Here is a 25,210-nt window from a genome sequence, read left to right as displayed (position 1 = left end):
CTCTACCCGCTTGTACTAAGCTTCAGCATTAGGCTCCTGTCAATTGGTTTCTGTGACCCGCCGCGGTGGCTCAGTGGCTAAGGCGTTGCGCTGCTGAGCGCGAGGTCGTGGGTTCGGTTCCCGGCCGCGGCGGCCGCTTTTCTGATGGAGGCGAAAAGCAAAAACGCCCGTGTGTACGAGATTTCGGAGCACGATAAAGATCCCCAGGTGGTCAAAATTAATCCGGAGCCCTCCACTACGGCGCGCCTCATCACCTGCGTTGCGTCGGCGCGTTAAACACTACAATAAATCAATTTGTTTCTGGGGTGGGGCAAATGGAATAGTTTTGTTTTTCAAGTGTTTATTTACAGAGTTAAATTTACTCCAAATAAGTAAACTACTCAGAGCATCATCTGCCAAGTTTTAAAGGTAGGCCATACTTGGGACAGAAAAAACAAACCGCTGTCATGGGCATAAATTATCAAATGTGTTTTTTGGCTAACGTAGACGATATCACTTATGTATGTTGTAAACAATGTTGGTTCAAGAATGCTTCGTTGCTGAACTTGCAATATTCTTTGTAGAGTTGATTAATGGGATTTAATGGAAACGAAGTGTTTTGTTACGACTAATATATGACTGTAAAAGTTCCTACGGGATACCACAAAAACCTAAGTATGGTAATGTATGCAATAAAGCTAAATGGTTGATCCGGTCGAAGCCTTTATAATAGTCAATAAAACACCTGTTGTGATTTTTTTCTTCGAAACCACTTAAGATGAACTGCCTTTGTGGCAGTATAGCCAGCTCCGTTCAAACTCCTTTTTGGAAGCCAATGAGTTGCTTAGATATAATAGAGTGTTTCTCGGGAAACGAGGTGACCCTTTTGAAGGTAATTTGGTCCAAACTATTTTAAATCACAGGTCATACTTAAACTGGCCCGTAATTCGAGAATTCATTTTTGTTGCCGGATTTAAACAGTACAGTAACTTTCGCGTGTGTCTGTGCTTCCGGAAAGACTCGAGTAGGTAAAAAATATTGAATATTCCAGTGAGCACTGGTAACAGACGATGAAGCACAAATTTAACGAGTGCTATTTTAAGCCCATTACTATCCTATGATTTAGTGTCTTTCAGAGACATAAAAACGGAGGAAACCTCTGCCGGAGCTGTTGGGTCAAAAATGGCTGAATGCTCGTTGGGTATTGCACCGAGGAGCTACACTGTTGCTTTATTGTATTTGCTTAAGCCTAAGGAAGTTAAGTAGTCATTAAAACTGTTTGCTAGATCTACTCCCTTTAGCAGCTTGCCACCCACAGTAAATACCAACACGTCGTCAAGGCCTCGTTTTAGAAGCTTTTTAAGTTCACGCCCAATCATTTTGCTTCGACCGTTTGATTGATTAAATCACCGTTCAAAATATGCATGTTTTGAGTTTTTCAAAGGCTTAGTTACACGATTGCGCCATTTTCGGAACCCTTCACAATTATTGAGGTCCCTTGTTCTCGCAAATTTATGGTACAACTTTTTTCTGGCGAATAAGTTTAGACACACATTGTTAAGCCACGGTTTGCGTATTTTAGTGCACCGTCTTGTTTGTTTAAACAGAAAACAGCAAGTTTATACTTCCTTGAGTATTTTATGAGCATATTGTAAGCGTTGCTTCGATCAGTTATTTGAAGCAGGAAGCTCCAGCTTATATTTGCAATTTTTATTCATAGTTCCTCTAATGTTTTGCCGTTGATTTCGGGTACGAGGAATGTATAGACGCGACGTGCATCATTAGGACGATTATCAGAACGGCCCACCATGTAAATCGGCCAATGGTAATCAAAGTCCGTGGCAATCACACCGGAATCTGTGCAATGTGCAGAACAATGTGTTATTAAAACTTCTATAAACTATCAGAGAGACTGCCGATGCGCGTTCGTTTCCTTTTAACACTGGTACAATAAAATGAAGCAAGAATCAGTCGTAATTCACAGGATTTTGGTGTCTGGCGTAGCAAATTGATGTTCAAGTATCTTCCCATTATAAGGCGCACATTATTCACCACCACAAAGCCAAGTATTTTTCCAAAAGGGAACGACAACGTCGCTACTCCCATCAGACGGGCAATAAACAACGACAAACGCGCATTTTGCACACTACAGCGCCAAAACTTCATAATCTTGGTTAACTATGGAAACCTCCGTGAGCAAGTTGCAAGATAAGCGCTCTGACCGAAGCTTCAATACGCCCCCATTGCGTCGGTAAGGTCGATTTACGAAAAAGGTTTTGCAACCAGGCAAGCCCATCACTTCGTGTTGAGATGCATACCGGGTCTCGGTTATCATTAGTGCGTGAAACTGGACCGAAACTTTATTGAAGAATGGGGTGCGCTTGTAATGCTTACTACGCGCAGATTGCGCAGTGCAGTCCAGAAAGAACATGAAATCGCTATAGGAACGCACAGATAGGAACGCACAGAATGCGGATTCCTAGGTGTTTTTAGTAAAAAATTTTCCCAAATCCGCTTCGCAAGTGATTCGCACAATTCGCGAGTCCTCTGTCTTGCGTGCGAAAACTTTGCCTGCCTTGGACCATGCAAATTGCTAGTTTGCGCGTCTTTTTTCTTTGCGATGGTCATTCCGAGCAGTTTTTTTTAGCTGATGAGAGACGTGTTCGTTGGCGTGCACCGAGTCTTCGCTGTTAAGCCCTATATCCTTTGTCGTTAGCCTGGCCCTCCTAGCTCTTTCAAGCACCGCCTTCTCTTTCGACCGATGGTTGAAAACAACCACAATATTTGGCTCTTCATCGGTGTTACCCACTGGAAACCGGTGACAAATCTCGACATCCACCTTTGCAATCCACTTACCGAGGGTGCTTGCAAGCCTACCTAGTAACTCCTCGAGATACTTTGTTTTGTCATTCGGGACGCCCGTCAAGTCAATGTTTTTGTTCAGCAAATATTGGTCTTGCGTTGTCGCTTTCCTTTTCAATGCCACAACCTCCTGCACAAACACTGCTGGCGTGGCCTTCAGGGCGCGTCCTCAGTGTTTAGGCCTTTACACTCAGCTTTTAACTCCTCAAAGGCTTTGTTTATTATGTCATTGTCGGTTCTTATGGTCTGTATTTACTTAACCGGGTAATGGGACTTTTAACTGAGGAGCTACCATCACCATAAACAGGCAATAAACGTATACCGTGCCAGCTAGCTTAAATGAGTGAGTTGCCATGCGTGCTGCGTTAGCGTAACACCTTTCAGGAACATTAGTATTTTTGACAAGCACAGCTGTCTGTTCCAGGGAGATGAAGCTCGATTAGCTCTTGTTGCGCGTTCCCCAACCTAGATAGCGCAGCCTCTATCAGCACACTGAGCAAACGTCTTCCTTTGGTATGGCCCTGGTCGCTCAAATAGTTACAATTTCACGTTGCAGGCCGTAGCCGAAGGCTCATGATTTCTAGAAATGTGCGGTAGGCTTGTAATCCTGCCGCAGTCAGAAGGTCATTTTGGCATTGCTATGACCCAAACCACGTTCATGATGACTGAAAGCTAAGTGCAATACAGGCAGAGGCAGAGGTGACTCCTGGAGCACAATCCTTGCCTGCAACCCCCCAAAAAAGGCGGAAGTATTGGAAGTGTGCTGGTTCACCACGACAACAAGGAGCAGCTTGTGTACAATGAATACGGTGAGCCCCATTTCAGTACCTCCATTATTGAAAACAAGCTCCCGTAGCCAATCACAACGATTGAAGATTCCGAAGCAATGATTACCAGCAAAGATTCACGAACAGTCGGAGTCTTCGGCCCAGCTTTGGACACTAGCACTAGCAGAAAAGACCGCTACAAAAGTCCTGCCGACCGGTGATACTAGCCTCGACGACGTCGATATGGTTTCTGCCTGCTTCCAGTTCAGCAAGCAGCTCCAATTTATCCGACTGCGTTCCGTTTCGATCGTGTGGGATCGCTAATAATTCCAGCAGTACTTGTAGAAGATTGCGCCCAAGTAAAATGCGATTCTGCAACCAGAATAACCGGCCTAAGATATGAATAATAAGATGGTGTGCACAAATCGCCGAACCTTCTCTCTGCTACATCCCACATTGAAGGAATTTCTCAAGTACCCCTGCATAACTTCCCGGAACCAATGCCGAAAGTATGATACCACACAGAACGACTCTTTGCCGCAGTGTTTGTTATAACTATTCGATGTGTGAGGCCAACATCAGAGAGCTATCAAATCCTAATCACGTTGTGCGTTTGTTGAATTGATTTTCATATCTACCTTCAAAGAATAAACATGTTGCCAATTTTGTGCCTTTTTGTCTTTGTAATTATAACACAGCTGGCCTAAATTTTTGGAACGTTTTCCTTGTTGTGTTCCGGGCTTGTGGGTTGACCTTTGACCCTTCCTTAGCGTTTTCGCTGAAGCAGCAGCTGCGTACTACTCTGGCAGACCCTTTCCTTGCGCAATGAAGCAAGCTACCGATATTTTTTATAGTTCATCTCTCAAGCAAAGTTGCACGAACGGTAGGCCCTCACTCCCTAAAGCACCATAGTCTTCTAGTCTAGACTAACAATTTCATGAATAGGGAAGAAAAAGCTGTTTCGTGATTTCACTGAACGTAAAGAAACTGAGGTGGCCAGAACTAATCCATAGCGCACTAAGAGCGCACGTAGAGCTGATCGGGGCGTAAAACTCCAAAAATTTGTTTTCTCTTAAAACATCAGTTGTGGCTGTGACTGCGTACCTGCTCCACAGGTGGCCCCTTCTGTCACGCGTATTACATATTACACGCGAATTTAGGAGGGAAGTCAGTAGAAAAGGAACTGCGCCGCTAGTTTGTGTTTTATTCTTCTTGTTCCTACAAGGCCCCCATTATGCCCCACGATTGTCCGATCACACTGGTGCACAACACCATGGCTGCACATCCCATTTTGCAAAAAAGCATGACAGAAAAGACAACCGCCTCTTTTCGAAAGCCACGCAGAATGGTGTCAGCGCAACACCGTTCCTAGTGATGGACGCACCGCGACGGTGGGGGGCGACCTCCGAATGGTTTGCGGCAGCGAAAATTTACGACGGGTTCCCTTTATAGCAGCGTACGTCATCAAGTTCTGTATTTTATACGCTCCAATATTTTATTTTTCAATATGTTTTTGCACTTGTGGACCTTCGGAATGCTCGTCACACGCGTCAACGTCTTTTCTCTTGACTGATTTCAAGAAAAGCACAACCGGTATTAAACATAGGCTCACCGACGGGTTGGTGCGATGGAGGCAAACCAAAAATATAAAGAAAGCTGATAAGAATGCCATTAAACCAAGTTGGTTATTTTGAAAGAAGTAACAAAAAGGCGTAGCAAAGGCCAACAAAAAGACCAGTTCACCTCAAGCGAGCTGGTGGTTTCTATTTCTGTCGTTGTACATTTCCTGCTCTCGCCCAGGCTGAGCACCTACAATACTTCATGTCCTTGCTTTATAACAAAGAGGCAGCTTCGTAAACCTGCAAGAAAGCATAGAAAAAGGCAGTGACGAGAGAAAATAGCCCGACTTAAATTCTTGTTTTTGCTCTCCCGAAACACATTTAACTTTGATGCAGAGCAGTACCTAATTCCCCGTCAAGTGCGGAGCCTACGAAGTGACCACTACAGAAAATATCTAGTCCCCCAATGTCGTGTGAACATATATGCATACTCGTTTTTCCCTAGAACAATAAAAGACTGGAATGTATTACCGGATGCTATACGGTATTGTCAAACTGCAGAACATTTTGAACGCAATGTTACGAAGTATTTTCAAAGTGCATCTTCGTGAACTGTGATCATTTTTTTGCGTGCGTGCGCCTGTATTCTGTTGTGAATTTGAATGTATTTGCTGTCTCTTGACTGATGTAGATTGTAGGATGTAATATTGTGAAGTGTATTTTGTGATGTATGTGATGTAGCATGTAAGTTGTAGAATGTAGTATAGTGATGTATTCATTTTGTATCGGCTATGCATTTCTTTTTACGATTGACATGACGGTTGTTATGTCAGTTTTCTACCCCACCCTTGAAACGGCCCAATCGGCCAACAGTACCTGGAAATAAAATAAAAAAACAAAAAAACTGAAATCCGATTGACCTATTGCTGGCACTGATGCATTCACTAAATGCAGAATTCATACCTTTATTTTTGAAGCGGATCTTCCAAAAACGCTAAGTTTCTGTTGGTTTCGAGTTCCAACTTCTCTCGTTTTGCCCATTTAAGCAGTGTTTATTTCTGCACAGTGGACATAAATTTTAAACCACTGACCGTACTTACCCTTGCATCCAGCAGAACCGATTCCTGCTTGCTCCTTATTTGGCTTCAAACTGACGCTTTTTCTGATCTATTCTATTTTTGCGGTCTTTCATATTGTTACGGGGAAAATATTGTTTTCACAGAGGTATTTGCAACGAGGAAGACAGAGCAGAGTGGCCAGATCCACGCACCAACCAAATCAATTCCGAGCGTAGTCGACTTCTTCTTCGAGCTGCTCAGCGCTCATCAGTCCATCTGGCCGGTACATGGCCAGCACAGAAACTGACGCATACCCTTCGGCTTAGTACAGAGCCCAACATACTCGTCACACAGCTCACGGCGGGAAAAGTACCGTCTCGGTGCTGACTAAGGTGTTGCGTCCAAGGTGGCAGTGTGTAGGGCTTTAGTCGCAGTAAATGCGCGATGCTGGTTTTCGGTGTGGAAGACTATGTGGACGGCGCAACAGGACTGATCTCACACGTCACATCGATGACATTCCGCAGGACCTTGAAAGGGCCATGATAATGCGACACAAGCTTTTTAGAGATGCTCAGACGGCGAGAAGGAGACCATAACAACACGAGCGTTGCAGGAGGATAATGTAGGGTGCGGCGCTTAAGGTCATAACGCGTTTTCTGCGAAACCTGCGAGGCCGAAATGCCGGCGCGGGGGACCTCAAGGTCTAGGGTTGCTCGAGAAGTACCTTCAAAGGCATATTCTGCCGGTGGAGTGGTCGATGACGGCATCAAGGTGTCAAGCGGCAAAGTGGGCTCACGTCCACAAAAGAGATAAAAGGGTGAAAAGCCAGCCGTATAGGGGCGCGAGAAGTTCTACGCAAAAGTCACGCACAGCAACGTCAAGCCCCAATCTTTGTGATCCGCAGAGGCATACATAGGCAGCATGTCCGTAAGTGTGCGGTGAAAAAGTTCCCTAAGTCTATTGGTCTCACGTCTCATCTTTGCCCTGCCGCCACGTAACAATCTACCTCTCACATAAGCCTGAGTGCTTATTCTGTGTATGCTGCATTTTATGTATACTTATTTATTTGTTCACAGCCAGCAAATTGCCAATTTAGAAGGCGCTAAGCTTAGTACTAATGAAAGCAGAATGAAATGCATTATCGTTAGCCCCTTTTTACTTCTCCTTAAAAGAAACCCGTGCACGCGTTACACGTGCAACAACCAGACGTCCCTTATCCGGGGTAATCATTCTTTGGTTAGGGAAGCTAGAGTCCTCATGACATAAATACAAGACAATGCTTGGCCCTTACTCTAGCGCGCACTAAAATGAAATCGGAAATGACATTTTTAGATGTATTCCGCTAGGTTATGTAGGCAAAGCAGAACGTCGAAGGGCACTTCTTTAATACAGCCGTTACAAGTCACGCACCTTCCCATATTTTTTTGAAGTAGTAGCGGCATTATTATAGCTGAACTGATTCAGATTAGTACAGTGCCGTGCAGACGAGTTCCGCGCGCTACTGAGGGCATAAATATGGTAAAAGAAATGCCTCTAGTATCACATCCTGTCAGATAGACCGGTATGGAGAACGATTTTCAGGCAAGGTGGATACATGAAGTGAGAATTAAGAGAGTAAACGAAAGGTTTCAAGTCTGTTATTCAACACCGCATAGGTGATACTTTAAGGAGGAAGGGATGCCAACAGCCCACGATTTGACATTCGGGGGGAGGGGGGGCAGCGTTTATATATTTATCCCTTCATGTAGTTGTGTTGTTGATTTGGGCTCTTTTACTGCATCAAACTGAGGCCTGTGGTTCTGCGAAACAACCTCGTCTTGCAATGCAGCGAAATAGCATTTCAGGACCTGATGCCGTTTCAAATGACGTGCATATAATTATACATACATTTATGCATGCACGCAGCCGCACATCAGATATAAATACACATTCCGAGCATTTCCGGTGTGCCAACAGCACCTTTAAAACCGCTGCCACTTGCAGTAACCCGCGGCGCTCTTATTTGCACCACCCCCTACTTCATCGGTTTCAGTTGCACATCGTCAACAACATCTAGCTTGTGAACATCATCATCCTCGTATCCTGGCTGATAGGTCGTAGACGACTCTGCGTAGAAGAATTCCCACCTTCACAGTCTTTAATACAGTGTACTGTCTCTAATGTTTACTTTACCGTATAAATACTTTCCACAAAAACCGGCGGTGAGATTCTTACAGCCGTGTTCTACGTAACTTGGCAGTGGCGTTGAAGGTGTGTGCAACCATTTTTTTTCTTGGAATCTTAATGCCGCAGGCAATAAGGACAAAAGAAGCAGCCTTGAACGGATTTGCCTACACAGTAGGTGCCATCTTCACTGGCCCAGTGTGCGTATTTAGTGTGTGTGTATATAACCCCAGTGTGTGTATTCACGGTTTGCGGCTCCAGCGTTGATTGTAATGGCATTCCCGGCAACCTCAAACCTCAATGTGCGTAAAGCTGTGGATACCGGTGGCTGGGTCAGGCAATGAAGCTTAATGATAAGACATACATGCTGCCATTGTAACCTCAGTGTTGACATTAGGCCACCATTTCGTACCACAGTAGCAGCTACATTTCACATGCAATGCGGATGTGTAGTCCCCAAAGTAACGCCTTCGAAGAAATAGGAAGATTAGAATAGAAGGTACACGCGCTACCTTCCAAAGGTGATTGCGGAGGGAGCTTTCTGTGGACGAGCAGCCGAAGTAATTTTTTATGATAGCTACAGAAAACCAATAGAAATATTTGGACACGTTCTGAACGCAGAAATCGGGGGCGCTGTTTTTCTGCCAATGAACACGAGTAAGCCGTCAATGCAGCTGACAATACTTATTCAATATGAAGTAGCGTACAGTGATTGATCATTGCGCCATCGTTGTAAGAGACTAAGATTCCTGTCCTCTAAGAGAACAAAGGTTTTCTTGCGTAGCCAGAGAAATTTCGTCTTGACACCAGCTGTGCAGGTCGATGAAAGCAATAAATGAGCGTAGATGGCGGTAACGGTGCGAGGCTAGAGAAAAGGATGAGCTGGTGGCCCGGCTGTTGCACCCCACATGGATTTTTGAACTTGCCGGTGAAGGTGCTTTATGAATGGCAGGCTCGAATCGTTTTTTCTAAGCCTTTCACGTCTATCCTATGGTGGACCAATCTGGCACGTGCTAGAAGCAGCGGTAACCGTCTTTGCGAACTAAGTATCAGCTGCGCGAAGCGGCGTCGGCGATCTCCACGTCAGGCGCGAACGCACGTAAACTGGGGACGAGAACAGCGTTTGAGAGATCACGTTACGATAACTGGGCAGATTGTTCCCGAATGTCCCGCTGGCCCACGCCGGGAGCTTCTAATGAGAGACGCTTTCAAGTTCGCTCGGTATTTTTTTCTTGGTATTTTTGGTGAGGTCCTCACGTGTCGCAAGCCCACACGCAAGTCTGGAATCCGTCGGGTGCTCCCCACAAGGCGCACACCCACATTCGCTCGGCCGTGCTTAATTCTGGCAAAGCTCGACGGCTCAACTGAATGTGTAAGAGCTCTGTTGTTAAAAAGTAATTGCGGAGTTTTAGGAATCCGTGGACATATCGTTTCTCTTCCGCCTCCTCCAGCATACTAAACCTCGGGAAATATGCACGCCTTTTCAGCAACACGGCATTTGTCGTACGCCTGTCACACACTGTGCTTACCTGGCTATGCACTATAAATCTTAGTGGTTACGTTTGCATCTTTCAGCCGCCTCATTGGCCAATTGTTGGTGTTTTAGTATTTCAACGTTACCGTCTGTTCGTCTCCATTCCGATTCTTTTTGATTTTGCTAAGATGAACTGGCCTCACTTTTGATTGAACATCGTATACAAGGAGTTAAGGGTGTCTTGGCATGCGTTGAGACGGCGTACGACGACCGCATCGGCGTAAAGAGTCCCAAGCCCCGTTTCCACTTCGTGTCTGCCTGGCGACGCCTCTGGGGAAGGGGCAAACGCAACGCCAGTGCAGAACAGGGTTTTTAATTTTCTGTTTTTTTGCTCTAGTGATCGATCGACAGCATTCAAATTGGCCGACATTACCCATTTACCACACCTGCCACAATTACTGCCTGTAAACGGCCTCTTTTTTCTGGTTTAATGTGGGTCCCTACCAGTAAGCAAAACCTGTTACTATGAGTTTCTTGCTAGTTGTATCCTGGCGTGTTAATTCGTTTGTTCTATCGATGAGAAGCACCAGAACACGAGACTTGATGCCTCATACTCCGAATACACGAATAGGAGGAGCAAAGTACTAAGCATCGGTTTATTGGATATTTTTCTCAGTCACTATTTTTGACGTTGCGGAGTGAAACTCCCAAAAGCACTGCAATTTCCTGTTTCTTTAAAATGGCATGGTAGTGTTTTAAAATGGGATTCATTTATTGTTTTTGTATACCGATATTTACTCTTAAGCTTTTTGCTCCTCCAATCAACTGATCTATTTCTTGCCCGGCTCTGTACCTGATGATTGCCTTTTAAAGCGGGAAATTATCTGTTCCGTCATGCCTATATTAGGGAACTCGTTTTATATTTAGGTAATTTCTTTTAGTGTTTATTTTTTTGTTGCATATTTAGGCGCAAAGCACGCAAAACAGTAGCAAATCTTTGTTCCTACGGTTGTGGGAACCAGTGTGTTTAATTCAGGGACAACTACACTGAAGCTTTTAAAAATCAATTCCACATGAAGCACTAAAGTTAGAACGCAGGCTGTCAGCCTCCGAAACGGAAGTCATTGCTACATAGTTGCAAACCTTACGTTCCTGCTGAAATAAAATTCATTTCCCGCGGTGGCTCAGTGACTAAGCCGTTCGGGTACTCCGCCTAAGGACGCGGGTTCGATTCCCGGCCGCGTTTGCCGCGTTTTTGATGGAGGCGAAAAGCGAAATAGCCCGTTCTTTCGAGATTCCGGCGCCTGTTAAAGATCCCCAAGTGTTCAAAATTAATCCTGAGCCCTCCATTACGGCTCCCCTCATCTCCTGTACGGAATCGCCGGGTTCAACCCACATAATCAATCAAATAAAAAAATTACGGCTTTATTTGAAAGCTTTCTGAGAACTTAAGATAGGTGCAATGGGGAGAAAATAATTCAACACAATTCAACTTAACATAGGCGCAATGGGGAGAAAATAATTCAACACAACTCGCTAATTTGAATTGTGAACATAGAATACACGATGAGCCCTGAGAAGTTTGCGCGGCAGAGAAATGAAATGTCCTGGTTTTAAATTTTAAATAAAAACATATGCTTATCTGTTTTCACGAGACTAAGAATATTGGAAATGAGCGAATTCTACCTCTTGTAACCAGATGGTGCACTGGCATACGCAAGCCGTTTTGTTAAAGAAAGTAATAAATTGGTAAATAAAATTAAAAAAACTGAGGTCGTTCCAAGAGTCTTTCACCCTTTACCCTACAATCATTCAATCAATACTCCTGCATACCTCTACCGCTTTGGTTTTGTTTTTAACCAATTGTCTACACTTGTTTTTGAGCGCATAGAAATTAAGTAAATACCTGTGCATCTCATAATCATTCATTACAAGTGCATGCGTGAAGAGGAACCAGCCTTGAATTCTCATCTGCTTCTGTATAAAATCTCTGTTTTGCCTTGTTGGAGAGTAGAGAAAACCTTGTTGGAGAGTCGACAAAAACAAATTCGAACATCGATGTACAGGTGCAGGAAACCTAGGTAAACCCTAACAAAGGTAACTTTTACCCGGTCTCCGCTCATTCAGATTATTCTAGTAATTCGAATAACCTTTATCTGCTTCTCTTTCGGGAATCCAGAGCACTTTACACGCGAAAGTGGCTGAACGGGGCCGTCGGATTCCAACTTTTGTCTTAGTTCTTTCGCTGCTACAAATTTTTCTGTAGAATTTGGTAAGAATTACCAAAGGAAACTGTCCCGCGGGTCAAAGAATTTATTTTTTGTTTGCTTCCAGCGGCCTCCCATCTTTAGTGCACTGTAATCTGTTGTCAGGAAAAAAAACCGCCCAGGTCACACGCTTACCTGTATATGACGCATAATTATGGTGTTGATTTGATTAGAGGAAGTAAATCGATGCAATTCGAGGTCACACTCTGGTCAAAAAGAGAAATGTCTTTCAGGCACGTAAACCTGTCTCTAGCGCCATAAGGACTCCGATGAAACTATGGAACCAGTCTTGAAGACGCGTGCTCAAGTAGAGAGAAGGACATCACAACGCTGGTTTTCATTTCACAGAGTGTGTATTGTCCTGCTCTCTCGTCATCGCCGCGTCTTCCAGGCTTGGTTACAAGGTTTTTTCAAAGTATGTAGGAACAGGCCCAGCACAACACTATTCTACGTCATAAGTGAACAAAACCCTGCGGTCTAGGGAGGCTGTTCGGTTTCTTAGTGCGAGTTTGGTGGCTTGGTAGCTAAGCCCCATGGGTCAATCTTGCGTTCTCCGCTCCCGACGACTTTGTCAAGAAAAGTGGGTTCGTGTGTTTAGTTATTCTTTGCTTCACTTCAAAGCAAGCATTGAACCACGCTCCTGTTTTATGTTCTTAGAACCTGCAGCGTTTACGTTTGTGTTAGAAGTGCCTTGTGCCGGAGAGTTTTAGGGTGTGGATAATATACGACCTCGATGTTGTTAACGAAAAAATGAAAGGTCGATGTGAAGTTCACCAAAAAGGCTGATCTTCCATTCCCGTTCTTGGATGTCTTTTTATCGCTCCTTTCCAGTAGTTGAGGATAAAATTTTTGGCGTCTTTCAAAGTGAAAGGAGACTAGACTTTTAATATTTTTTGTGAGGCTACACATATACGAAGAGAACTTTTAAGTACCAGAGCTTTCGGTAGTGCCCTTTGAAAGTAAGTAGGGTTCATGCGAAGCTGTATTGCTCATGCACTTCTTAGCTGGAGTTTTAGTACGTTGGGTTCGTCGACATTATCACTACCTGTCAAGCAGCATACCAGGCCGATTTAGGAGCAATTAAAAATCTTTAATCATGAAGATACAACAAAAAAGAAACAATACAATGGCGCCCGCCCTCAATTTGCCATAGCGTAACTAAAATTCGCCGGTATTTGAAGGAGAGAAGAGCATTTTGTAGCTTTCTTAATATAGCTAATATCGTTTTAGCAGCACTACAGTATTTTGTTGTCAGGAGGGGAGGGACAGAGGGACGGACGGACGGGCGCATGGATGGATGGATGGATGGATAGAGAAAGAGACAGAGAGAGAGAGAGAGAGAGAGAGAGAGAGAGAGAAAGTGAGAGAGAGCTATTTAATGTAACCTGGATACGCCAGACCATGGTAGCAGCTAGGCATCTCATTCGCAAGGCCTTGGCAGAGCCGATATGGCATAAGAAAACTTAGAGAATCTGTGATTATTTGGCGCACATTGTAAAACGTCTGCTCAGCAGAATTCCACGAATTTAAAAGAAATGATTACGCTGAAGCAGTCACGGACCGTGAGTCAGACATCGCACAGCTTGCTGTACCCCCAAAAAAACCAAATACAGTGAGATCTCGTTCATACGTTTTTCGTAGGAACCAGAAAATAAAACGTACTACGCGAAAATCGCATTATTTTATAAGGCAGAAACAGAGTGTAATATGCATACACCATCAGCAATCCACGTTTTTCAGCAAAATTGAATTAGCCATAAATTTTAGGTGCACTGTCCTCTGGTAATCGAACATTGAGTGAATTCTCCTGAAACGTACAAAAAGAAGCATGTAGTATTCCTCACTTTACTGGACACTGTTCTGTGCGACAATCTATGTCACGCCCTAAATCGGTGAAGCTAGCTGCCGGACGCTTGTAGGTAATAAATTTCTAAAGAGAGCGTGAGGTTGTCAACTTTTTCGCATAGGACCGACCCGTCAACGTTCTGTCCTGCCACTCTAGCTTTCTTAGGCTATGTAAGCAGGATGTTTTCCATTTGCTCATGCTTCGCAACTCGCGTTTCTTTTGCACAGGCCGAAAACTTGCAGCTTGTTCGAAGAATTCTTTTTTCCTTCGCTTACCGACAATAGTGTTCAGCGTTCGCACTGGTCAAGCGAACTCACGTGCAGAGTCCACGTGCTTAATCATCGGGCTCCGTTCGAATTTGCATATAAAGTTCCACTTTTTCTCCAAAACTGAGCGCCTTGCCTTTATTTGACATTGTCACAAGCCTAGCGGCCCCAACACACACCCACGAGGCTGCCAGAGGAGAACAAAGATGACTTCAAAACCACGGCAGCACCATCCAACAAAGCAACAAGGGAGGGAGCATGGCTGGAAGACGGGGAGAGATGTCTCTCCTGACAGTAGTACTACAGTGAACTAGAATACTATTTAACTGTAAGTGCATGGCGTACCTCCTTCCTTGATTATAACATGCTTAGCGCGAGGGCAAGATGCATCCCCTCACTTTTCAACCTCGTTGGACAAAATTGTCACGTTCGGCAGCGATGTTTTTCTCACTGAACCGGCGTGCCACGGCCTGTACGTCTCTTCAGCGAACATACTGTGGCTTGTTGGAATACGCTTCGAGCAGGTATACCAAAAAATAAACGTGAGAATTTTCGAAATGTCAGTGAAGATGCACTTTGGCGGTCGTATTATCCAATTTTCGGCCGACATGTGCTGGTACAAAATGCACAAAGATTCATAATTTCGAAGGGGCGGTGGCCGGGAATAAAAAGAAATATGTATTAGACCGAAAAACCTATCGGGCAGCATTGTATCAACGATATTCTACTGTAAACGCTGCCACCCGGTCATTCCTGGATGTCAGTGTTTAAGGAAGCCCTCAGCCTCCCAATTTTCCCGTCCCTAAAAAGGAACCTCTATTGAGAAACCACAGAAGCTACTCTTATAGCACAAAAAGAGCGCTTCGAGAAACGAAATCCGAGACCGACCCTCGTGTGGAACAAACGACGTCATGGACGATATCAAGGGCATGTCACAGATCCAGCGACTCTTCTTAATTTAAACACTTCTCCTAGCAGATATCATAGATTCAAGTTCGGGTACACAAGTTCGGGGAAGATCAAATTCCTTCGAAGAAAGTTTGGAAACAATCAACAGTATACACAGACGCCTCGGTGTGCAGAAGTACTAAGACAACAATTGTCGAAGGGGAATAGCGTGCGTGGCAATCTTTTGACGGTAACCGCCTAAAGCGGAATCCGGAACTACGCTCTCAGGTATCAGTCTAGAGTCACTATTGAATAGAAGCAGAAACATTACTACAAATTTTCAAAAGGCGATTAAAATTTAGGCTGTTTTTTTTTTACTCAAAGAAAAGTGAGCGCAAGGAAAGCCTAGAGTGAGCGTAAAAAAATACGATTTAACCATATCCGACAAAATTACCATGAACAGTGATTTCCACAGCCGGCTTCCAGATTACGCAAAAATACGTACGGCTTGCTTCAGCAGGGATGATTTACATCAGCAAAATTTGGGACCATTCTTTCCGTTTAATATGTTCTGGCACAGGTTTTATGAAACAGGCACCTAGTAAGTTTCACGAATTGCAATGTATTGTTACCTGTTGGATGGCTCTTACAACTTAAACAGTATGTAATTTGTGCCTGGTTGTTATATTATAGGGGAGTGAAAAAATTGCCAGTTATCTTTATAAACAATTCTGTTGAGTGTTTTGAAGGCGTCATCAGTTTATAATGTGGTCACAACACAAAGAACCTGCAACGAGTGGTATGGCTTTAGACACGTTTTGCAAGATTTTCAGTTCTGTCCTTCATTGAGAAAGCTAAATGAACTCTTCTACTTCTATCGGGAAATGTGGTTATATTATACAGCGACAGTCACCAAGTTGGCAACGAAAGCCGCGGAGGCAGTGCGCCTCATTCGGCGAATATCCACACCAAGAGCAGGGAGGACGAGGAGAGCCTCACCCTCCTCATCCATTCCTTTGCCATCAGTCAAATCGCGTACGGGGCGGCCTTCCGCAACTGGCGGCCCTGCGAGCGAGCAAAAATTTATGCGACTATCCGCAAGACGCACAAGACGGCGTTGTGGCTCCTCGGAAGCACGAGCACGGAAAAGTTCATGGAACTGGATGTCCACAATACCCTGGACAACGGACGGCCCACCTGGAACGCCTCTCCAGAAGGAGGGCCGGACGGCACATCTTGCAGCACCTGGGGCTAGTTCCCCACGGCAGACCGACAGCAGAGTGCAGTCTCGTTGCCGGATGCTGTCCGCCGCTGACTTAACATATGTCCGGTGCCCAGAAACATGAACCCTGAGCACAATAGGGAAAGCGGACTAGCCAGAGTCAAGGCCCCCATCGGCCTCCACGCGACCGACAATGATGCCGTGTACGTGGACGCGGGAGAATATCAAGACAACCCTAGAGCCTACGTGGCTGCGGTGATTGCGGCATCAACCGGGGACACCAATACAATCGGGAGCATTCATACTGAGAAGGTACATCAAGCAGAGGAGGTGGGCATCGCCATGGCTATCGCAGACCCGGCCTGTACGATGGTGCTGTGTGACTCCCGCACAGCAGTTCTGAACTATTCCAAGAACAGGGTGTGCAGGGCAGTGGCGTACATCCTAGGCAGGATAGAAGACAATACGACAGCGGTATCAATCAAATGGTTTCCGGCCCACATGGGCCCACATGTCTCTAGCAGGGGGACGAGACCCACAACGAGACGGCCAAAGCAGTCGCGCGAGGACACGTCAACCACGCGGCAGCCAGCCAGGCCGACCCGGAGTGGAGACCGTTCGACATCAGCAAGGATACAATGACCAATTTCAACGATATCGTGAAGAGGTATCAACTGAATAGGAGAACTATGCCACCCCCGCTCCCGGGACTCACCCGAGCAGAGCTAGGCAGCTGCAGACTGGATCCCTCATTGCCCCGGTGCTTGCCAAGTACATTTGCCCCAGTGTATATGAGAGTGACGCGTGTAGGTTGTGCGCGATGAAGCGAGTTACGGCAGCACACATACTGTTGAACTGTGAGGTGAACCCACGTGAGGCAAGTTAGAAAACAACGATCCCACCGCAGCTGGAGGCTGCAACAAGGATCTGGAATTACGGACTAGAACTCCAGGCCATCCAGCAGATCGCAGCGACCCACGAGAGGCAGCGAACGGGAAAAGCGGCTGGGAAGGGGGCGCAAGCCTCCATGGACCCCTGAGCGGATCCCGGGAGTGGCCCTCAGGACGCAGTCGCGAGACACGACGGCGTTCAGGCCACGTCATGGTGACAGACCACCATAGAGGGATAGCCTAACTGCTCTGCAGGCTTTTCAATAAAGTCGTTCTCTCTCTTTCGCTCTCTTATAAATATTTGTGTCTATATAGAAACTGTACAAACGAATATGTTCACGGCATCCACCTGTCATTTCTCATAACAAAAGTAATTCTGCTTAAGACATGATTCTTTTCTCGTCTTGCAAACAATGTGGCTTGGGAAGTACAGTTTGTCCTAATATATAACGTATGCTGTAGTCAAACACAGGAAAGTACAAGTTTTCAAGTGTTATGATGTGCGCTCGCTTAAGATGCAGTTCACGGTCCCTCCCTGAGACGCACTTCACGCCGCCGACGCAGAGGCTCATCATCGCTGTCCTCGAGAGAACCCACAAGTGCTGCCTCAGCACACTGCTGCTGTGCCCAAATATCGCATTTGGGGGTATCGTAATCCCTATTCAATATGTTGTCTTGGAGATGTACAGTCGGTAAAACGCTTGTCTATAACAGCGATTTCAACTTCAACCAGCTACTACCGAAAACTGCCGAAACATACTCGTTCCAAACATGTCGGAGACAAAAGCGAAGGGCTAAGACTTCAGAATTCCGGAGTCGTTTTATTCAAATCCCGCTCCGGCGGGGCAGGATAGGGCTGAGAGTACGAAAGCTGTGTTATAGACAAGCCTTTTACCGGCTGTACAGTTACAAAATACCTTACAAAACAGCAGTTGCCAAGAATGAGATTCATATATAGGCCTCCAAAAGCTCCCAATAACCCAGCGTGACAAGGTCCATCAACTATTGGTGTCTTAAACAAACATACCGTGTTCCCTTTTCAAACGCAACCTGATTGTAGAACTGATGGGATAAACATCTGTTCGTTATAAGTATTCAAACCAAAGAAAAAGTATGCGAGCAACAAAGCACATATTCTGACTCGTGAAAGCGAAAACAATCTTGTCAACTTGAATACAGCACAGTGTTAATGGCTATATAAAAGATTTCCTGTAGAACTTCGTAAAATTTTGTCGTCGAATCAACAAGGCCAGCAGAAGAACAAGAAATACATGCGCTCACTGTTTGTTTCTGATGCTGCGGTTAGTATGAGTAACCAGCCCACATGAGTTTGTTTGGGAGAACTGTGGCTGGCTTTGTTAGCGTCGAAACCATTCTTGAACGGGAAAACAGTCGTGAGCTTCAGATGGCGGCCTTTTCCATCCCCGGTCTATCCGTCTATGGAATGTATATAGAATTAAAGGACCGGTTTTCTAAGTGTACCCACATTTCAAGAAGCGTCAACGTCCTTGTTTTTTGAACAGCGTGTAGCTATTGTCGACGTTTTTCAAATATCCAAGGCCGCGATGCCCTTATTGGGCCCACCTTCGGACGGCTAAAATCCTGAACCCGTACTCCGTCATTACTGCGTGCTCGCCACACGTTACCGTGGTCCTGCGCTCCATTCCCATTAGAGTCGAGATTTTTATTCGGCTCAGTTATCCCGCTTTTGTTATTGTTTAGCTGTAGGCCTATTTTAGCAATTTTCTTGCAGCTACCGACACCAGACGCAGGTTTTTGTACTCATGGGGCGGGTATTGAGCCCGCATAAAAAGAAAAAAAACCTTTCAACCAGCCTTGTTTCTCTCATAGAAGCTTCTGATGGCTGATACTTCGGTAGCTCGCTGTTCAGAACACGCTAATCACGCCGTGCGCCTCGAGTACACGCTCATGTATTTACCAACGAACCTAACATTTTCACCCGACGTTGACTAAATAAACTGCTGCTTTTTAATGGTCACCGAAGTGAACTCCAATGGTTGAAGTTCTTCCAAGCATGACTAATTAATTGTCCTGGCAAATGAATACGTCATTCAGATACCGCTTATATCGAGAAAGTTCTCCACAAAAACGGAATTGCTTCAAGCCGCTACACAGACAGGCCACAAACGCTGACTTCCCTATAGGTAGGTTGAACTGAACAAGAGTAAACAGCCATCGTTATTTTAAATAAAAGGACCGAAAGCTAGCGGAACTTGCAGATGCCCTGCACCAAAATTTTTTAATGACCAAGTAAGTGTGGCAAACAATTTGGCTATGGCGCTGAATCCGCTTGTCACAATATTCGGTTTATCATAGCGACACTTGGTCTACTACTGCTACACTTGGAGTCTAAACTACTAGGAGTGATTTTTTGTGATTGCTATTATTTATTGCGACGCCTCGTTATTTGCCAATAAAAGAACAGCGTGTATCAAAGAACAAGGAAAACGTTGTAACTCTGATAGTTACATTTTTGCAAAAAATATTTATACAAGTGCGAAAGGAAGTCCATTGCGGATTTTAAATATTTCGGGGTGTTTGCTTTACCACTACTACCATGAGCAACGAATCTTGAGGACTGAATCAGTAAGCTACTTCAAAGACAAAGCTGAGCGTGCAGTTTCGCTCGAAAAATGCGACGCACGGGCATACAACGCCGCATTGGCATGGCCAGTTAGCTGCATGGATTTTACCCGCCACGGTGGCTCAATGGCTAAGGCGTTGCGCTACTCAGCACGACGTCGCGGGTTCGATTCCCGGCCGCGGCGGCCGCTTTTCTGGTGGAGGCAAAAAGCGAAAACGCCCGTGTGTACGAGATTTCGGTGCACGTGAAAGATACCCAGGTGATCAAATTTATTCCGGAGCACTCCCCTACGGCGCGTCTCAGCGCCGCGCGTTAAACACTACAATCAAATCAGTAGCTGTGTGGATTTACCTCGCAATTCACTGTTTGTAACCACGCTGTCACCAGGCATCAGCAATCTCCGACTTTGTTCTCTTCAAGAGAAGAAAGTGGGAGAATGATGATGCCAGGTGACCGGGTGACTAAAATTGGCTGAAGTGCATTGATACGGGCCGAAGTGCGCTGCAACGAATCACACCCTAGCTGTTTTTTAAGCAGTCGGCCTTCACGTATAGGCTCCCCGAGGCAATGGTATGGACCGTACGCCTCCGAACCTGGACTCTCTGTTGCAGTGCTAAACAGTAAATTTACTGCAGTTATCTACAAGAACTGAATAATGTCGAAATACCAGTTCATTTTTTAAACAATAGCCACCCAGAATAAAACGGAGCTGTCATGCTGCAGTACACACGGTGTCAGACAGCACAATGAAGATTGCTCACCAACTGAATATAAAGGAGGCTTGCCTGGTGTTTTGAAGGAAAACGACACAAAAATGTAAACACATATCTGTAGAAGTTTCGTAGTGCAGGTCTACGAATGCCCTGCTTTTGCAGGAAACTTCGCCGCCTAAAAAGAAACATCTCTCACTCTTCATTACACCAACCCCTACAGCGACGACAACATTCCTTGCCGTGCTCGAGACTTCATTTCTAATTTCCCATGGGGCCATGCGGAGCTGGAGAGTGACACAGTGGTTTTCACTCAAGGGACCCCATGAAGAAATTCTTGTCGTCACTGATTTAAGTGCCCCGAATAAACTCACTTATACCAGGAGCGTATGTCTCTGTAGGAGCTCCAAATATGCATGACAGCGTTCGTCACTTTTCTGTAGAAGTTTATTCTACCTGTTCATTTTGAGTTGTTTCAAATATTTTCTTCTCAATATTCAACTGAAAATTTGAAGACGAGAAAAAATAAACACAGTTGGTTCAGTTTTGTTCGCTTTTGTGCATCTTTTCTTGAAGGCGGGGAGAATGAGTAATACGCTTAGGAAGTTACCATTCAGTTATTCCACCTCACTCCGTCTACTAACGCACATGCCAAAGGATTTGCGATAACTAAGATTGCGAAACCAAAGTCTTACAACCGTGCTCTTGTTTTTATCAACAGTTACTTAAGGCCCACCCTTGCAAAAGTTCACACTTACACAATAAACGAGCAAGAAAACACAACGTATTTTAGGTATGAGAACCCTGAATGAAACAAAAATGCTTATAAGGCCGCGACGACAGCTAAGTCTTTCAGGTGAGTTTTAAAAAGTATTATTACCTAAGTTAATCACGCTAGGTGCATCGAGGAGTTTGTTATTTCGAATAGGAGCTTTTTTTCTTTATGTTTAGCAGTTTTGAAATTGAATTGGTGCGGGGTTTTTTTTGCAAAGCTTACACAGTCGCATGTTAGCTGTAGGCAGTAACCATTCGGAAAGCATTGGTCAAGATTCAGCTGAATTTGTACTCACGTGGTGTATTTGGCGAGATGTATGGAAGGATAAAAAGTGGTACGGCACGTCCGGCCCTGCAGAAATGTCTAACTAGATGACCACACTTGATTGCATAATCCAATGCGTAAGCTACGAAACAAATCACTACGAATGCGCATGGGCAGTCATTTCTCTGCAGTACGGCTCCCTTGTATTGAAAGAGGGCTTTAAGCCATGACCCATGCACTCGGTTGAGTATGAGGAAAGCCTCGTAGCTGAAGGCTTGCTCATCATCATCAACATCATCATCATCATCATCATCATTATAATTTCCTGTGAATACTGCAGGATGAAGGTCTGTCCCTAAATCTTAGTACTGTGATGGTATCACAGGGTGGCAGCTCTTTTCGGTCCCTTTTATGGCTTGCACGATTTTTCTGTGGTAACACCTTTCCTTTCCTCTGTGGAACCTATTTCGGCTTTGATGTTTTTCTTATGCCTTCTTTTCTGTGCCGTGGCGAACGCACAGTCACGGTTGTGTGGTTGTGCTTTGATGGTAGTCGAAAACCCTTTTTCCTATCCACCCGTTCTCTGTAGCTACAGTGCCGCTCTTCCGGCCTCCTGTATTATGCTCTGCCTTCACCTCCTACGCCGCACTAGTGTTGAGAAGGCACTTTCGGAATTAGCCGTACTACTCTGACGACATTGAAGGGGAATCAAACAGGATTTAAAAGTCAATCAAATATGGCCGGGCTTTTGTCTTGCATTTTGCATCTGGCAAGATTCATTCGGATTCAACATGGGGCAAAAAGAAAGTCATCATCAACAAATACGACGTTATACTTTCTTTCACGGCCTTTTAGAAGTTGAATGTCTAAAGCGGGCAATGTAAGCAAAAATGGTTTGATCTCTCTTTTCCTAATACCTTGTGAGGCGATTGGCTCTTTTTTTGGAGCTAGTTCACAGCGGGTAAAAGATTTTCCAGCATACTTACTACGTGTGCTTCAAATTTCAAGCTTATAATGACGCCCCCGCCGCGACGGCCAGAAATTTTGCAAAGAATTGCCCGCAAAGCCGGTGAACGGACGTAAGCAAAATTTTTTGATGAGGTTGACTCAGGGTAGAAAACTAAACGGCTGTTTTTAAGGCTAAGAGTTTGTTTGCGTATCAAACAGCGATCATGTATAGAGAACCCCAACATAACAAACACATGCTGCCATAAAAAAAAGTGGGAGAAAAATATATAGCCCCTCATTCGCTCGAGCCCATCTAGCGAGACCAGAGTACTTGTGAAATTCGTGGAATCTGTTAAAAAAGTGAGAAAGAGGAAATTGCGCACACGCAATGTTCATTATTTAGAGCTTCGCTCAGTGCTTACGTATGCCCAACAGAACGAGTGCAACATCATGGCGTAGGCATTTTAACAGCGATTTGGAGAAATCCTGGGTTCTTTCTGCAGTTCGGTTTTTACTGTCGATTCTTACACGTGAAGGTTTGACGAACAAGCTGCTTGGTTTATCACGCACAGGTTTGCTGAATAAGGGTGGCAAAAGCTCCAAAATCTAAAAAGCCGCGCCATCAATTTTATTTAGTTGCTTATTTTGTAGTGCAGAGGGTCCGCGATTTGGATGCAGTAACACAATGCAGGCGTAAGGAGTAAATATAAAACGTATAAGCGACGCCAGAGCGCTTTTTAATGTTAAGCTTCTTCTACTATTTCCTTATCTGTTCGCAATTCGTCTAAACATCTGGTTTGTTTTATAATTTTGATACTGCACTGTCGTGCTGCATGTAATCGTAATTTCGTAATGCTGTCTTCTGTTCGAACATTCGCATGAGTGGTTTTAAGTTGAAAACCGTTGATAGGTGAAAGAATAGATGCTTCATAAAAAGTCCGCAAAATGTTTGTTCTTTCCTTACAGGAAATTTTTAGGAAGGAGCCGACTACGTGAACCGGTGTCCCCTCACGTCCAATGCGTGTTTATCTAAAAGGCTGTCGCGAATCATTTGTCTAACTGAGCGCGTAGAACCCAAGCCGTATGCAAAGCTCTGTGCCTAGTGTAAGCGGGCTCAAGAAATAGTTCACGGCTAGGTTTCGTTAGTCAAGCCACAATCATTAGCTAGGCTGAAGTGAAGGAAATCTAGATAAGGTAAGCATAAAAAACTAGGTTTATGTAATGAATTATGGAGTATTGTGATGTTCCTTCTATTCTATTTAGGCATAGACATGGCACTGCCTCTGTGGCGTTCTTACTAAAAGTACATAAAAAGTCGAGTATAGGTTGATGGGCTAACCGATTGACCATTCAAATGCACTGTAGGAAACTTCCAATTATCCCTAAAACCTATCAAAACGTATTACACCGGCTACAGCACTTAAGAAATGCCTTAGATAAGCGTTAGCAACCTTGCGAACACTCATGCGGGATAGCGGCCCAGATAAAAAAGATATAAAGACGACCATGACGAACAATGTCCGAAAAATGTGTTTGGCAGTTTCTTGGAAGTCGTATTTGTCGTTATGGGCGAAACCTCTTGGGTACTCAAGCCGCCGTCGTCTCATGTCGTCGTTGTCTCCAATTGTCGTAGTATCATGTGGTCCTGTTATAAAACATCCAGACACTCGTTTTCCAACTACTCGCGCTCGAACGTAACGCTTAATAAAAGAACACACCGGGGCACTGGTCTCCGATGCCTCGCGTTAGAACGTTTCATCTCCATCGGCAAAAATGCGTACTAAAAGAACACACCGAGACACCGAGGCACTGCAACGCCACGGGCTAGTTCTCAGCATCGTATGTAAATCGTCGTACTACGTGTGAAACATTCTTTCAAAACCATTTATTAGTTTTTGTACTCAACCACTCATGAGATAGCACTTCTGGCGACATCCGTGGTCGCTGGCAGATGCAGCGTGGGGCTCCTGCGCGCCGTGTCCATTTCTCTTTCAGCCACGGTTTCATTCTTGCATGTTTACGCACAAACGTTCTCAGCGTCGGACCCTTTCAAAGTATTCCTTTTTTTATGTTGATGGCTGCATAATGGCCATATTCTGTCCATGTATGAGAGCACCCTTGACCACGGTGCACCAAACCTCACAACAAGTATCTAATTTTAGCCGAATTGAAAGAAAAGCGCATGTGAGAAATGTCTTCTCAAAATTTTTCTGAAACTTGGAAGAAAGTACGAGTCAGCACACAAGTGGTGAATATCTCGGAAACCCAGATGCTAGGAAAGCTCACCGCCCAATTAGAGAAAGGCCCAAAGTCCGCGGTGGAACCCACATTCGAAATGGTTGAACTCATAGCTGTGGAGAAGGCAGTTTATAGTTTGCCCTTCATCCCCGTCCCCTTGTTGTCAAATTCCTTGTAATAAAACGCAGCAGACTGAAACATGAAGCGGGAGGAAAGCACGGACTCGTTCATGCTCATTTCTCATTTGCACAATTTGGATTTTTTACATATTAACAATGGAGAACAACCACACATATGTATTTTCATATCACATATCACGCAAAAGAATTTCTACTATGCTAGAATAAGTTGCCCTTTCAGTATCTGTCCACGGTCAATATTAGGTACCAGGAAATCAAGGTTAGCATAAGCAACTGACCGTTTCAACAA

The sequence above is a fragment of the Haemaphysalis longicornis genome, unplaced genomic scaffold (assembly GCF_048455015.1).
Source record: "Haemaphysalis longicornis isolate Haplotype H1 unplaced genomic scaffold, Haemaphysalis longicornis Haplotype H1 scaffold_3, whole genome shotgun sequence".
NCBI classification, from domain to species: Eukaryota; Metazoa; Arthropoda; class Arachnida; order Ixodida; family Ixodidae; genus Haemaphysalis; species Haemaphysalis longicornis.
This window is presented reverse-complemented; position numbering follows the sequence as displayed.